The sequence below is a fragment of the Gorilla gorilla genome, chromosome 9, assembly GCF_029281585.2.
Source record: "Gorilla gorilla gorilla isolate KB3781 chromosome 9, NHGRI_mGorGor1-v2.1_pri, whole genome shotgun sequence".
Lineage (NCBI taxonomy): Eukaryota > Metazoa > Chordata > Mammalia > Primates > Hominidae > Gorilla > Gorilla gorilla.
In genome coordinates, this window is record NC_073233.2 from 47,292,020 (window position 1) to 47,309,446 (window position 17,427).

The 17,427-nt window shown below is 34.9% G+C and overlaps 1 protein-coding gene across 6 annotated transcripts in view; it reads right to left on the reverse strand.

Moving 5' to 3' along the window:
• LRRC4C (leucine rich repeat containing 4C) overlaps positions 1-17,427 on the reverse strand; it is a 1,603,893-nt gene that overhangs the window by 806,477 nt on the left and 779,989 nt on the right. For all 6 annotated transcript variants that reach the window (XR_010135463.1, XM_063711075.1, XM_055356587.2 and 3 more), the window contains one exon: positions 8,307-8,391. The gene's annotated coding sequence lies outside the window, so the exon portion shown is untranslated. The remainder of the gene's footprint in view (positions 1-8,306; positions 8,392-17,427) is intronic.

Consider the following 17,427-nt stretch of genomic DNA (forward strand, 5'->3'; position numbering starts at 1 on the left):
CACTCTCTTTCTCCATTTCTTTGCCATGGCAACTGTCAGTGGTCCAGGGAGTATCTGCTACCTCAGCCTGAATCTTGGAGAAAGAACAATGGGCTTGTTAACCTGCAAAAGTTGGTTAACCTGCAACTGTCACACAGCACATATAAGAAGGAAACCTTTGCCACTTTAAGCTTCTCAGATATTGAAGTTGTTTGTTCCACAGCATAATCTAATTTATTCCTCCAGGTAGAATAGATAACAAAAGGAAAGTTATAATAGGAAAAATATTTTATATAATATTTAGAGCACAGTGTTTGGGTTTGGACAAACTTATGTTGAATCCTGAAATTATCACTATGTAGCTGAGTCCCCATGGTAAAAATTGCTTATCTCTCTTATCATTTACTTTATTGTCTGTAAATTGGAGATCATTTCACATTTACTGGAATTCTACTATGTGCCAGGCATTATTTTAGGCACTGAGAGGATAAAAATGGATGAAATGAATTCTAAAACAAAATATACAAGTCTATTGACAAAAGATAATATTGGTAAATCTTTAGTTCCTTTCTAGAGCATGGTATATGGTCAATAATGTTGTTTCTGCTTTCCTTTGAGTGCTTATTTAAATGTAGAAACATCCTAAGCTTTACTGTTAACAGTTCTAATAACACCTGCTAAAAGGTGTTTTTTTTTAAGTCCAAATCTAAGGGTTTTTTGTTGTTGTTGTTTAATCAGCAGAAATGCTAAGAACTAGTCAGACTTGAGCTTCACTAAATTGCATGTTTTCTTTGGCCTTTAGTACAAATGCCAAATTCATCACAAGTCTCCAGACGAAGAGATTACTATCCAGCAGGCAGCAATGCCTACTAGGGAGGCTGCGTTCTTTCCTTCTATCCTGTGACCTCCGTGCTCCATGTTGTACATGATGTCCTCCTCCCTAATTTGTGCTCAGTAGACATGATGCAGCTAAGGACAAAAATGGACAACTAATGAAAAGTGAAATAAATTCGACAATAAATGTTTGAAAATGATTAATGCTCATTAATGATGAAAAAAGAAAAATCTAAACAATAATGAAAGAGCATTGTCATCTATCAGATTGGCAAATGTTTTTTGAAAATACTGAAGCACTCTCTTACAATGCTTGATAAAAACTTTCTAAATTTGGCAAGGACATAAGACACTGAAATGTATTCCTGTTACTCTAATATTTTAATTTGGTAAATGAATCTGCTAAAATAGGAAAGGGTATTCACAATGAATGATAGGCATATTCATCCACCACTGTTTTTAACCATGTAAATTTGGTTATAGTATACTTTTTTTAAAATTATACTTTAAGTTCCAGGGTACTTCTAATACTAGAGTATTCATTAAATAAGTCAAGATAGAAGTCTACACAGAAATACTATGCAAACCTTAAAAGTTAAAAAAAAATTACACATATACTTATTTGACAAGAATAATATTTTCAATAAAATGTTGAACAAAAACTTCAGATATAGGCATAAACTATGTAAATATATGTGCATCAGTGTTAAGGATGGTTATGTTTGTCAGGGGAGGATCATGAGTGTTCAGATCATTAGGGGACTTATATTTATTTCCTGATATTTCCAAAATGAGTATGCTGTTGTAAAACATAAAGCTAATCAATAAAATAAGCAAATTTAGATAAAGGTAAAATCTAGCTTATGTCTGTAATGCAGCAGTCGCTGATTATTAAAGAATATTATCAGTCAGGCATGGTGGCTCACGCCTGTAATCCCAGCACTTTGGGAGGCTGAGGTGGGTGGACCATGAGGTCAGGAGTTCGAGACCAGCCTGGCCAACATGATGAAACCCTGTCACTACTAAACGTACAAAAATTAGCCAGGTGTGGTGGTGCGCACCTATAATCTCAGCTACTAGGAGGCTGAAGCAGAAGAATCACTTGAACCCGAGAGGCGGAGGTTGCAATGAGCCAAGATCATGCCATTAGACTCCAGCCTGAACAATAAAGACTGCGACTCAAAAAATAAAAAAAATTTAAAAAGGAAAAAAAAAAAGAATATTACCAAACATATAGTCCTTACTAAAGATAACAAAATATGTATTTATTAATTGTTATAAAGTTTGTGCTACCAATAAACCCTACAGATTCTTTCTGAGTTGCCAAGAAAGACACCTTGAGTACATAAAGAATAGCTATGTGTTTCTAGGAAAAACAAGTGTGCAAATTATATAAGTCAATTTTGTACATAATAAATTGGAAATGAAAGGATTCTAGCCCTTTTCTCTTTGGAGTTACTCTATAGATGGTTGATTTTCCTAACATGTTATTAAAGCCTCTTCGGGCAGTTAAAAATGGATTAATAGCAAAGGGCATATTGATTAAAATATAATTTCTATTATCACAACTAAATTGTGTGTTTGCCTATAAGTAGGAAGTACTTAAGGGCATGCTTTTGACATATTATAGTTCACTTAGGTGTTTCACACAGAGCCTAGTTTCTGCTGAATTACTGGGGAGAGGTATGTATATCAGACTACCACGTGTTCATTTTTAAAAAGATGTTGTGTCAGAGGGGGAAAAACATTTTTCACTTACTTTTAGTAACTTTTCCTAATGAATCAATGTAAAGTTTTTTTTAAGTAGATCCATAACATATATGACCTAAAACATTATTTAGAAGTTTAAAAGGGAAATATTAGTTACAAATATATTGTTTTTAAAAAAACCCTATAACTCAAGTAGTGAAATTAACTGCTTTCTTATTGTTTCACTATCTAAATCTTACAGTGTTTTGTAGCAATTTTCATGGTGAAAAATAGGAAGGACTTCCAGATGATGATATGAAAGTAGTATGGTCTAACCTAACATTTCTTTCAGCATCCCTTGCCATATGTGTTTATAAATATGTATTTATAAATATATATTTCTAAAATAAATATTAAGATGTCATGGACTTCCTGGTTTTTTGATGTGTCACACAAAATAAAAACATATTCAAAATGAAATATTATTGCATTTAATTGAGGCACATCATGAGATGGAGTTGGAAAATTTTGAAAAACTAATTATGCATCTTAGAATTGATGAAAGTTGCTAATTCACAATATGGGAGTAGTTGAATATTTTCAAATGGCAACAATGGAGGTAATCTATATTTTTAAAATTCTATTATCTCTTTCATTAAGTAATAATAGCTAACATTTATTGAATATTTGCTCTGTGGCCAGCAGCCTTCTTAAAGGTACTTAAGAAGGCCAAAGTCCAGTCATAGTTTCACTAAATTGCATGTTTGCTTTGGCATGCTGTACAAATGCTAAATTTAATTATTAAATTACTAAAATCATTTAATAATTTTGATTATTATAAAACTATGTAGAAATTTGGAAAAATCTTTGACCTATGAATAAAAATATTATATGTGAATTAAAATTAAAACTATAAAAGAAAATTGGGGTAAGTTAACTAAAACAATAATTGTTCTATGCTAAGGTTATACCATTTTTTCTTAATTCCCCAAATACTTCACAATAAGTGTGTAATTTCTTTTATAAATTCAAATCAGCAAGCAAATTTAAAACACTAAAATGCTGTGGAAACATTTTGGTGCATAATTGTATACCATTCTACAAGGTTAAATTTAATATCAAGAACTGCCTCTTTTCTCTAATACCAATATTAACAAGTGTTCAGAGACTAATTTGTATAATTAAATAAGAAAACATGTTTCTCTTTTGAATTCTTCACAAATGGAAGAAGTCCAATTCTATTGGTATTAGACACTTCCTCTTTAAAGTTGCAAAACTTAAAGCAAATTATTAAAATAATTATTTGACCTACTGGATGCCAACAATACCAATACAGCCAGCCTTCCTTTTTGGCAAATATGGCCATCCATGCCACATTAATCTCATACTTCTTTAAAAGTTTATCAAGGTCTAAAAGAGTTTAACTTACTCAGCTGCTAGATTCATTAAAAGACCAGCCCTCACCACTATGCAATATATTCATGTAACAAAATTGCACTTGTACCCCTTAAATGCATAGGAATAAAAATAAATAAATAAAAACAAAGTAGTGCAACTATTGGCCATATCAGTCAACTAACCTCTAACATTTTTAAACACAAAAAATTAAATGGGGAAAAATGTAGTTTGGGTGTACTGGTGAATTCATTATAACTTCAGGGCTGTCCGTCCATAGTAAAAAGGGAGGAGGTTCACCAGAAATAGCACCACCTTCTAGTTATTCAATTCTTTTTTATTTTATTTTATTTTTTTATTTTATTTTATTTTTTTTGAGACGGAGTCTCGCTCTGTCGCCCAGGCTGGAGTGCAGTGGCGCGATCTCGGCTCACTGCAAGCTCCGCCTCCCGGGTTCACGCCATTCTCCTGCCTCAGCCTCCCGAGTAGCTAGTTATTCAATTCTTAAATGTAATTCAGTGTCCAAAGTAAACATATGAAAGAAAAGAGCAAATGTTACTAATGCAATATTTTTTCTTATTTTTCCAAGACCTTTCCTCTATTGACATGTAATTCATGTCTATTATCCTAAACAGTTACATTTAATTTAATATTCAGCTCTACTAGCCATAATTTTGCAAAATTACAATCAATATGAAGCTAATTTAGGAATAGCAATGAGAATTCTATCAGATTTCTGACAGGAAATAGCTGGCACACTCAAATTAAAATAATTCAGTGAAAGTTTCTTACAAATATATAACCAGGGCTTAGGGAGCCATAAATGAGAATGCAGGACCCGGGGCTAATAAGAGAAAAAGACTTGTTACCACTTCTAGTCCAGAAGGGAGTAGGGGAGGAAGCTGTTCAGGCAAGCAGTGTCTGCATGTTTCATGGCTAGAAGATAGCCAAGAAAAATACCAAACCTTTGGCTGAGGAATCCAGCCAGTCTGAGATGAACACACAAAGAAACCTGGAGAGTAGAGACGCTGATTTCACTTTTTCTTTCTTATTATCCGCTGCTAGGACCTCCTAATGGCTAAAGTGGGGACTGGAGCCTATTGTTCTAGCCTTTACAGGTCAACTTACAAGAAAGAGGACAGCATGAAAAGGCAAACAAAAGAGAGCTAACTGAACAACTAAATAGAATTAATATAATAGAATTCGGGGTCATTCTGAATTAGTGTCTCTGATACATCACATGCAGACATGGTTTCAAGGCTTGACCCAATGTATATGCCAAATATTTACAGAGAAGGCAAAGACTATAAACCACATAGTCATTCAACTTACCAAATTAGAGACTGAGAGACCTCCCATCTAAAAGTGATTCTCTATAAGCCTTTATGGCTCTCCCTGAATTGTTGCTGTGTCTAGATTTTTAAAATATCACTACTTTGTGAATTGTTTTGATTTTACAAATGCCCCTATGATACAGTGATCCATATGAGTGAATATCATATAAGCAATAGCATTTACATCCAAGTCCGAAAATGGGTTACATTCAAGACTTTTTACTGGGGGCCAAAACAAATTAAATCCCCCAAACATTTCATAAATTATTTATGTTTATGTGAAGTCACAACTAATGGAAAAACAGAAAAGTTAATTAAACAATAAATTATTTGGCCCTCAAGCCACCAATCAGTTTGGATTTTCCTGATCCCTTTCCATGGACTGTAAGATCGGACTGTAAGATCTCCCAAAGGCCTGAGCAAGGTGCTGGTAGGAAAACTTTAATCTGTGGGTTTTAGTAAATGCAGCTGTAGGTAATTACAAGAAACAGTGTCCCAGAGGAGTTTTAGAATCTCAGACCTGGGGCAAATACACTGAAGTCGATCTGCTGATCCATATGAGTTAGTGGAAGAAAAGAATCAAACAGCAAACAAACAAGAACCCAATTTTGAGTTTGCAGAAAATGAAGACACAGGGAAGGGAAATGTGGAATAATTATTGAATCTCTGTTCAAACTCCTAAAACAGCTGCTTAGGGTTTTCTTCCTTCTATTGTGTGCATTTACTGGGAATTTAAAGACAGTAGAAAAGGCTTTTATTTTCTTAGAAATAATTTAATCGATGGCTATTCATTTATATAGTTACAACCAATTTTTTAGACACGTGTGCATGCATGTGTTCTTATTGCTTATATATGTTTAATAAGCAGAGTCTTACGATTTAACTCAGATTTTATGTTGTCTCTTTTGTGAGAATGTTAGCTTATAGGGGGTTATATTTTACTTGGCTTATTTGTGTGGTATATGTCTAAGTTCGCATGCATATATTTGTTTATCATAGAGCCCCAATTGATATATACTGCAGGCATTTAATGCATAAGTTTGATCATAATGCACTAAAGTAGCCAAGGATAAAGGGTTGTGTGTGTGTGTGTGTGTGTGTGTGTGTGTGTAGCATACATATGCATAGATACTTATAATTATTTTTTAATTGATTATATATAGTTATGAAGCCTATATATAAATGTCATGATTCATTTGGTATAAAGTTTTAGAATTCTTCCTCCAATGATTTTGAAATGGTCTGTAGCAGGATATTCTATTCCAGTTTTTACATTTTTATTTCAGGGACAAAACATTTTACCAAAGGTAGTGCTAAAGTTGTCCGAGTAATGTCAGAGGATCAATCCTTCAGTACTTAAATCTATTAATTAAAGTCATTAATAAAAAGTTGAGAAATAAGTTCTTAGCTAAGAGTTAGGGAAGCAAAAGAAATAACCAAGTTAATTGTCCTGACCTCAAGGGGCTGAGACTCTGAAGAACTGATGAGACATATACACAGTTAAAATAATTAGGATAGATTATGATATGGGATATAAAAGAGAATTTGCAGCATTGCTATAAATTGAAAAAGAGAGGAGGGAGTTATTACGGTTGGTTATCTTGGTGAGAGTAATTTAAGCAGTGCTTGAAGCAAAATTTTAACACTCAGGTAGAGTTGGAAGAGAGATGGGAACTAATATTTATTTATTTAATTATTGAGCTCCTATCATTTTAGATGCTGTGTTAGATACTGGAAATGCACTGCACAATGAAACAAAAATAGATCCTTCTTCTATGGAATTTACCATGCATTGGACAAGAATATTGAGAGTTGTTTCAAGAAGTTTGAATGGGTAAAGAGGGGCTAATGTGGGGAAGAACACAGGAAAAGAGTGAAATGATGGGGAACAGTTTTGCTTGGATTTTAGTTGGTTATATGTTTCCAGGATTAGAGAAACATGTTTGGTTTTAGTCTGCGTGGAAGGAACCAGGGAAATGGAGAAATGCAAATTTAGAGACGAATAGCTGATTCAGTAAAATTGGTAAAGGAATGAAAGTGTTATAATTAAAATTTAATATGAGGGATTATTTTGGAAAATAGCATATAGGTAAAGATAAAGAGATATTTTAAGGTTTAAAGAAGAAAAATTCGGTGCTGTGCACATCAAATAGCCTCATCTTTTTTTAAACGAGGAGGCTAATTCATTTGAAACTAAGGAAGTCAGGGCAAGGTTTGAGCCCATGGATAATAGAGATTTTGAAAAATGCTGAAAGAGCTGAAACATTTTAAGTGGTCACGTCCTATTCAGTACTACATGCGGTCAGACAGCATGGTCATGTTGAATATCCAAGAGGTATGAGCAAACAGACATGATTCTTGCCTGCATGGAATATTTGATCTAGTGAAGGGTACATCCAATAATCAATTATACAAATAAATATTAACTGGTCAACTGACAAGAAAAATATGCCAGGGGATAGATTTCATAGAGAGCTAGAGGGTTGGAGAAAACTCAGTGACTGACTTTGGATTCTGCGTGGCAAATAAAGCTAAGTGTAGTGTCTGATGGACCAGGTTGATAAAGAAAGATAAAGGAAGGATAAATTATGAGTTCAGTAGGAGTCAGAAAGTGGAGTAAGTGAAAATACATGCAACTGCAGTTAGAAAGCAGACTTTCTATGTTTTACTAGAAGCAGAGCAGTTACAAGAGACAAACTGACTTCTGGCAAAACTGTAATTGTGTGCCTCAAGGAGAAATGGAGCCCTGACACAGGTGTGTGCAGCAATCCCACACTCACCAGTGAGAGCCTGGCCCATGCCGTGTATCCAGCAATTGACCATATTAATTTACAAACATGGACTATTCCAAGGTAGTATAAGTCATATATGAAACAACGTTTCTTTCTACTTTTGTTTAAAGCTATTATTGTTGCACTCTTACATTCCATGTATTAGATGATGTTCCAGCTTATTTGGCCCCTCTCTCATTGGGTGATCTTGCAGCCTCGCAGTAAAGAGAACCATTTCTAGTCATATATGAAAGAACATTTCTTTCTACTTTTGTTTAAAGCTATTATTGTTTCACTCACTTACATTCAGTGTATTAGATGATGTTCCAGCGTATTTGGCCCCTCTCTCATTGGGTGACTTTGCAGCCTCGCAGTAAAGAGAACCATTTCTAGAAAAGAGATACAATTAAAACATGGCATTACATTTAAGAAAGTTAGAAAATAGCCCAAGCAAAGTTATTTGAAATTAAAACCGACCTAATGGAATAACCTACTGGGAATAATTTATATTTCTCTACAGTAAGTTTATCCGTGTATATTCATTTTATAATACGTCATGCTTGAGGCTTTTCCCAGAATATAAAAGGCTTTTTGCAAAATGATGTTAATCACAATATTTGATTCTGAGAAAAGTGTCACTTTATCAAATTTGTCTTTCTATTGGACTGTTGAGTAAGATTTTTAACAAAGGAAAAAAGGCATATCTGGTGCTGTTTATCCCTGTTTTCTTTGCAAGGTCTATTTTTGTCAAATGAGTTTATTCCTTGTTTAAACATACTGTGCCTTTTCATGCCTCTATACCATTTTCCTTCTATCTTATTCACTTGAAATGTCATTATTCTTTTGTCTATTCCTATTTCTCATCCACAAACTCATAGTCATTCTTTAATACCCAGCTGAAATATGACCTTTTCCCTCTGAAGTAGCCAATCAAAACTAATCTCTACCTCATCCGTAATCCCACAGACCTTTGTTTGTCATATTTTATGAGATTTGTAGCTGGTGTTCCTAATTCTATGTCCCTGCCTTTGCACTCTGAAGGCACGGAAAATATTTTATCTGCATGTGCGTGTGTGTGCACTCGTGTGTTTACTTTCTTTAATCACCACCTGCCTTATGCAAATAATAGACATTCACACAATACTTTCAATTGCTCCTTACTCTATCCTGGAGTAAATTAGACTTACTTAGTACTGCTATAGTTTATGCTATATATAATAATTTAACTATAATAACACTATAATAATTTCTTTCCAATTAAAACACTTTTTTTTTCACTTGGCTTCCAGGGCACCGTTCTCTCCAGTTTTCCTCCCACAATGGGTCAAACTTTCTTAGTCTCCTCTGAGGTTTCCTTCTAATGGTTTGTAATAATAATGGCTTATCTCTTGACTATCTCCTATTTCCTAGTAGACTAACTCCCATGAAGGTCTAATCCAGGTTTATGACTGAAATACTATTTACACACCTGGAATTGACAGATTTATATTTTAGCCCAGCCATCTCTCTACTTGATCTACACATTTAGAGTGCTAATAAGCTATTTATATTTAGAATATCCCAAAGGGAGCTCCCTGCCACCACCAATTTTCTCTTCCTGCTATTTCTTCTCAGGTCAGAACAACATCCTACCATCTTCTTATGCAAAAAGACTTAACACATGACTTACATGTTGACCCTATTCTTTCCCTCCTTAATTTTGGTTCAAAGCACTTATTACCATCTAGCATACAACACCTTTGACAAACAGACTTTTTAAAATTGTTGTTCTCCTCCCATTAAGCAAGAAAACCCCATGAGGGTAGGGATTTCCATTAGTTTTTTTCACTGCTGTACTCCTTGTTTCCCTGAATAACAAAATATATTCAAAACATATATGTAGTAGGGGCTTAAATAATATTTTGTCGATTAAGGAAGTGAAGTCATTCTAAGTAGATTGCTAAATAATTTATTAATGTTATTGGGTTCAAAATTCAGTCCCTTTACAGCTTCCTCAACTGTGACATGCAGAGGAAAATCTTGTGTCTTTATTATTGTTTTCATCCATGTCTGTTCTCACAAAACAGAGCCATGTCTGCTTAATATAGTCATACACTGCACATGGATGTTTCAGTCAACAACAGACCACTTATATGACGGTGGTCTCATAAGATTATAATGTCATATTTTCACTGTACCCTTTCTATGTTTAGGTATTTTTAGATACACAAATACTTAGCATTGTGTTATAACTTCCTATAATATTTCAGTACAGTAACATGCTGTACAGGTTTGTAGCCTGGGAGCAATGAGCCTTGCCACATAGCCTAGGTGTATAGTAGGGCATACAATAAAGGTTTGCATATGTACACAATATGATGTTCTTACAAGAATGAAATTGCCTAATGACACATATTTTTAGAATGTATTCCCAAGAGAAATTAGTCTGTTGGAGCAGAAAAGTGTATTGGGTGGTTGACATTTTCAGATAACTAGAAAGTCACAGAATAAATGAGTTCATTCTCTTGATTTAAGAAAATCTAGGTTCTACTTCCTGTTTCACCGTGTTTAGTGATGTAACTTCATTCTGAGTCTCAGGTCCTCAGCTACAAACTAGAGTAATAACACATTGTCCATCTTAAAAGGGAGCTGAGTAAATAAAACGGGACTATCAGTAAAAATGTGATGAGAGTACTAAAAACTACTAAAAAAATGCCAAATTTTATATATATATATATATAAAACATAGTTGAACCTTAACTCTGTCCTGAGAAAAAATGTGTATTGCAATGTAGCTAAGCTGCAATGATTTCCAGATATTATAATTAATTTGTGGTGGACCCAATATTAAAGTTGGGTCTTTTGAATTGTAAAATAGGTTATTTTTCACCATAGTAAGTTTTATTAACATCTAAAAATAGATAATTTATGTTCACCTGATTTACAGGGCCTGAAAAATATGTCATATGCTAATAATAAAATTAATAATGGCAACAATAGTATCTAACACTTTTTTTTTTTTTGAGATGGAGTCTCACTCTGTTGCCCAGGCTGGAGTGCAGTGGCGCGATTTCGGCTCACTGCAAGCTCCGCCTCCCAGGTTGACGCCATTCTCCTGCCTCAGCCTCCCGAGTACTGAGACTACAGGCGCCCGCCACCACAGCTGGCTAATTTTTTGTGTTTTTAGTAGAGACGGGGTTTCACCATGTTAGCCAGGATGGTCTCGATCTCCTGACCTCATGATCCACCTGCCTCTGCCTCCCAAAGTGCTGGGATTACAGGTGTAAGCCACCGTGCCCGGCCAGTATCTAACACTTTCAAGCACTTACTATACATCAGACACTACATTAACTGATAACATCATGTATTATTTTATTTAATTCTCAACGCTGTGTAGTTGCAATTATAATCATGTCTATTTAAAAATATAAAAACAGGCACAGAATGATTAAATAATTTGCATAAAGACATAAAGCCAGTAATGGTAAAATTGGGATGCCAACCTAGACAGCTTTCTAACACAAAAACAAGTTCTAATTTGAAATTAGAATTATATAATCTGGAGTCCATACAGCAGAGTTCCAAGAAGGCAATCACTCTTAACTGAGAGTTAAGTTTGGGGAACATCTGGAAGACTCATGATAAATTAAAAACAAAGTAACTGTCTAACATTGTCAGCAGATGTATGTTCATTCTGTGCTATTTGCAATAGCAAAGACATGGAATCAACCCAGGTTTCCATCAATGGCAGATTGGATAAAGAAAATGTGGTACATATATATCTAATGGTAGAGTGGATAAAGAAAATGTGGTACATATAAATGTGAAGTATTATGCAACCATAAAAATAGAATAAAATCATGTCCTTTGCAGCAGCATGGATGCAGTTTGAGGCCATAATCCTAAGTGAATTAACACAGGAACAGAAAACCAAATACAGAATGTTCTCACTTACAAGTGTGAGCTAAACATTGAGCACATAGAGACAAAAATGTTGGAACAACAGATGCTGCCGACTACTAGAGTGGGGAGGGAGGGTGGGAGATGTGGGTTGAAAAACTACCTATCAGGTACTATGCTAATTACCTGGGTGATGGGATCCATACCCCAAACCTCAGCATCACAAAAGATTCCCTTGTAATAAATCTGCACATGCACCTCCATGTCTAATATAATAAAAGTTGAAATTAAAAAAAATACAGAGTAACTAATGCTAGGGTACTCTTAAGACACCATCACTTTATTGCATAACTCTTCAGTTGTAAAGTACTCAGTCTCTCCAATAATTCACTCTTCTTGAGTGTGTGTATGTGTGTGTGTGTAGGGTGGTTGTTGTTGTCTTTTTTGAGACAGAGTCTCACCCCAGCTGGAGTGAAGTGGCGTGATCATGGCTCACTGCAGCCTCGAACTCCTGTGTTCAAGCAATTCTCCCACCTCAGCCTGCCGAGTAGCTGGGACAGAGGCAAACGCCACCATGCCCAGCTTTTTGTTGTTGTTGTTTGTTTGTTTGTTTGTTTGTAGAGACAGGGTCTCCCATGTTTCCCAGGCTTGTCTTGAACTCATGTGTTCAAGTGATCCTTCTGCCTTGGCCTCCCAAAGTGCTGGAATTACAAGTGTGAGCTCCTGCACACAGCCTGCTCTTTGTAATTTCTTCTGTGAACTGATTCATCTTAATGTTGGAGAGTAATAGCAGTAATTCTCTCTGTGATTATCAAGAGCCAATAAAATAGTTATGACAAATATCAATCTAATTGGAAGCACTACTGCTTGAAGTCATTTAAAAAGCATCACTTAAGAATGTTCTTTCAGTAGTTATCCTGCATTGGCAGAAAGGGGCAAAGATGAATGAACAGGCGCAGGTCTTCCTCCAGTTCTGACAGTTCCTTTCCTCCTGATAAACAGCTATTCTGACAGGAAAGAAAACGTAATCTCCCTCTGACCTTTCTCCATTTGGATGAGTGCACCACAATGATTCTGTACTGTCACAGAGAAAAGATCCAAGCGAAGGGTGAGGAAAGCCTATGGATAATTCACTGTACTTGATAATATACTGAGGAACAGCTATAAAATATGCTTATACTACACCAAGTAGAGACATTGTACAAACAACAACAACAATAATAACAATGACGATGGCAGTAAATGTATGTGTTGAACACATACTATGTGTCAATATTATGGTAAACACATTATGTGGCTTATTTTAATTCTGTGTTGTATAAATGTGTTTGAAAATGTCATTCATTAGTTTTAACCACCTACTGCCTCTTCTTAAATAGATAAACATGACATTTCTAAAAATATGACCTAGATGATTCAGACTTGACCACACTAAGGCACAAGGTAGTGAAGTGATTGGTCCAGGTCATAGCTGAAAAACTTTCATCTGACACCCTACCATTCTTCTCAGAACATAGCTCAAGTTCCCACAACTCCCTTGATGTCTGTGTCTTCATCTTTAAATGAAGGGAATTATTTAATTGTGCAAATTTCAAGCTCTTCTCAAACTAGAAAATGCTACAATGTAATGGTTCTGTCTTGCAAATGCATCATTTTAGACACCTTCTGGAATTGATAACATTCCAGAGATCTACTGAAGGTAAGTGGGTGAGTGGCCACATAGGGCTGGGACAAATAGAGAAAATATTATCCAGATATTAAAATAGTATTATATAATTATAAAATGTTATAGGAATGTTTATGATATAATAGTGAATGGAAAAAAAGGAAATTCTAAAATAACGATTATTCTGTGATGATACATATGTCCATGTACAAAAACTAGATGGAAGAACATGGACTAATTGTCTCATGATTTCTTGACTATGGTGTAATACCAAATGATGCTTTTATATTGAACATTAGTGTTTTCACAATGCTGTTTAAAATATGAATTTTGAATGAGATTTAATTTTAAAAAGGTGGCACAATGACACTTCTGAAATTCAAAGGGTGCTCTGGTTTTAGTGCTCACATAAAATGGCTAAAATTATCTCTTCAATGTTTGTTATAAATAATTATTAGAAGACACTTTTAAATCATTATATCTTCTTTGTAAAACCATCAATCCTAGCACATATACAAGTTGGTAATTAATTCTTAAATACTCATTTTTTCCTCAGAAATCAACTTACTGTAAAGGATGAATAGCTTAAAAAGTGAAAAATACCTGAATTCATTCATTCATCTATTCATTCAAGACACAATAGTTAACTGCCCGCTCGGTTATAGGCACTCTTTCGGCACCTGGGGATTCACCAGAAACTAGACACTTTGTATATAGCTTTGGACCTATAACAGTCCAGAGATTAAAGTGAACTCTATCAAAAAAGGGGCTCAAGAAGAGATTTGAAGCCAGTTTGTTTCCTTTGTCCTCACTGAGAATGCAGCAAAGTGAAGATGGTTGCTGAGCCTTGTTCCTGTGCCATCTTCCTGAATAAATGTTTCCAGTATACAGTGTGTTGCAGAAAATAATTTGGAAACAGTCCAACTCAGCTTCCTTTGTTCAATTACCTGTCATCAGATCATTTGTTTTGACAGAAATCATTGTGATGACAGGGGTTTGTTTACTTTGCCCCTGTATTCCCAGCACCAAGGACAGCACCTGCACTCCATCCGTGAAGGTCCAATCAGAGTTCAGTTCACATGAACAAGTGCTGGATTACCATGTAACAAACTTGAGTCCAGTTTGGTTCTATCTCTCAAGTACATTAGTCTACTTGACTAATTATAGTCATTTACAAAGCACCTTCTATGTGTCAGACATATAATACCTGCTGTTACTTTAATCTCACACTGTCACTGTGTCATCCCTTTTTACTCTACCTCATTGTGCCTCAGTTTTCTCATCCATAAAACTGTGATAGTGATAGTACCTAACTAATGGGCTTGTTGTGAGAATTAAATTTTTATATTAAACAAAGTGCTCATGAAAAAGCCTAGGCACATAGTATGTACCAAACAAGTTTAGAATAGTATATTATTATTTAAAACTCATGGTAACATTTTGAAGAATATTGTACTATCTTCATTTTACCAAGTGGGAAACAATGTATGATGGCTAAGAAATGTGATCAAATGCCCACATTGCTGAGCCACTGAATTTAGAGATATTTCTTCACTCTGCTCTTCCTCTCAATTTTCTTGCCTATGTTCTTAGATAAGATCCTAACCACTTTCTCTTTGGATTTTGTCAGTAACTTACTTCAGATCTCCCCTTTCCTATTTTTAACCATCATCTTTTACATTATATGCACATTCTACTTTTGATACGTTTTTCAAACAGATATCAAATTATGTTATTCCTTCTTCCTTAAAACCTAAGTAGCTTTCTAATGCCTCCAGAACAGGCTACAAAGTTCTTAGAAGAGCATTCTGTGCTTTTCATATTAAACAGACTTCTCTGATACTCAAACTTTACTCAAAACTATAGACAACTGAATTAAGATTAGGTAGTCAAAAATCAGGTAAATCTGGGTTCATATCCAGTTACTAATTATGCAATCACCTCATTATTTTACTTATTTAATTCTTAGCATCTTATCTGGGGAATGGGGATCATGGCCTGAAGAGCATGACAGAGAATTCGTTACAAAATCTTTTTTTTTTTTTTTTGGACACTAGTTCTGATGGCACAAGAATGATCACGTAATATATTCAGAAGATAATATATTTAAAAATTCCAACAGAAATCTTAAATACGAAAAATGAAGTGGGACAAAAAAACAGAACTGGCTGGAGTCAAGCAGTGAAATGGCATTTCAAAATTAGATTGTTAAACCAGTGTAATTTTGAAGAAAAAATTCAATTAGAAATGAGATACTTATTTTTTGTTGCAATAAAAATATAAGACCTGAAATGATCAAGAGAAAATAATGTTAGTCATGATAATTTTATTACTATGCAGATTAAAACAGGTTTGTAATGGCTTTACCAGTAATAAATAGAAACATTCTACATCCCACTCCTTACTTGAAATATTAAGAACTGATATCTGATTTTATAGCTGTCTAAGAATATGCTTTCCTACAAATAAATGCTCTCACATAGATTTTATGTTAAATATAGGTTAACTGACAGATTATTTTGAAGTGCTCAAAGTGATTAATCAAAGCTGTTTCATTTAGTGATGAGAGGTATTCAGTGAGATTTCAAGATTTCATGTTTAGTTAAATTAAGATCATAAGCATGGAAACTCACTTGAACTCAAGAAAATATTTTGGGCATGGGGAAGCTAAACGGTAATACTTTGAAATGTAATCTTTGCATTAGTAACACTAAGCTAACTTCCAGCTATCTTCACATTGATTGACAGTGCTACCTGAGAAGTAAACACATAGTTTTGATTGTTTTAACCTAAACAATTCATGTTAGAGAAAATCATACTTTGAGCACTCATTTACACAAATATTTATTAAATACTCACTAAGGATCAAACAGTATGTTAAGTGCTAAAAATAAATGAAGTAAGGCAATATTTTTTCTGATTTTACAGGGTTTATAATTTAATTTAGAGAAGGGGATAAGAAAATAATGAAGGCAATTATTTTGTGATAGTACGTATATAGGATAGAGAAGGCATTATTATAGCTATGTTAGTTCAAGTCCATCAAGAAGCAGGCACTGAGACAGGGTTAGACACACAATACATTTATTGGCAGATATTACTGTGGAGGATAAAGGGGCAGTGAGCAGGTGAATAAGGGAGAGCTTTCAGACGACGGTGAATGTCTGACACGTGTGAAGGAGAATGGAAGGGGCAAAGGTTGGATAGAGAGAGTCCGGTCCTGCAGCACAGTTCCAAGAAAGGTTTAGCTAGCCAATGGGGCATCCTTGAGATGAAGTTGCACGTTAGAGGAGTCCTATGTTCTATAAGAATGGGAGTGAGCTACTAGCGGTCATTGACTGGAAGCAGCTCATGGGAAACAAAATCTAGCAGCAAAAGACCCATTGGATCCTAAGAGCAGCTTCTAGGACTATCAGTCAATTATAATCCCAGCAAGAGGACAAATGGCATACTTTCATTGCAGTGGTCATGGGAGTGTTAGTTTTTACTCATGGACCAGAACTTTAGAAAGTGCTGCAGTTTTCAATTAGAAAGTGCTGCAGTTTTCAAAGATGACTAAGAAGTCACACATTGAACAAGGTGAGCAAGTGCATTCCAGGCATGAACTAATGTAGAAATACAGGACAACATGGTGAGTGTGAGGGTGTTGCAAGTAGTGCATTAGGGTTGGAGCATGTACGTAAGTGTGTTGGTGTGCAGCACACCAGAGAGGGAGGTGGGATTCAGATTGGGAAGAGCAAGGTGAGTTATACAAAGTGGTTTGACCTTATCCTGTAGATAATGTGGGATTATTGAAGGAATTAATGCTTGGCAGAGACTGTGAGATCTGCACTGTGGAAAGATTCCTGAAGTATACAACCTATTCAGATGGAGCATTCCA